Source organism: Fukomys damarensis, unplaced genomic scaffold (genome assembly GCF_012274545.1).
Source record: "Fukomys damarensis isolate Sample0158 unplaced genomic scaffold, DMR_v1.0_HiC HiC_scaffold_25, whole genome shotgun sequence".
NCBI lineage: Eukaryota > Metazoa > Chordata > Mammalia > Rodentia > Bathyergidae > Fukomys > Fukomys damarensis.
This window is the reverse complement of record NW_022900937.1, coordinates 32,338,533-32,338,809: the sequence shown is the minus strand read 5'-3', so window position 1 is coordinate 32,338,809 and position 277 is coordinate 32,338,533.

The window sequence follows — 277 nt, the reverse complement described above, 5'->3', positions numbered from 1 at the left end:
GTTTATTGGTAGAGAACTGTTTCAAAATAAAATTTAAAGTGCTTGAAATGTAGCTCAGCTCAAAGGCCCTGGGTTCAATCTCCAGTAGGAAGGAAAAAAAAATCCTTAACGGACGGAGTGTTTGGGAGGTAGAATCCAGAGGGGTACAATGCCTCCCTTGCAGCCTAGCACTGGGGCATTGGAATGAGCCGCCAACAGAATGGTGCAGGGTTTAATCATTCGGCCCTGGGCGCCGCCCAGTGGTGATTGGGTTGATTTTAGTTACCACCCAAAATAC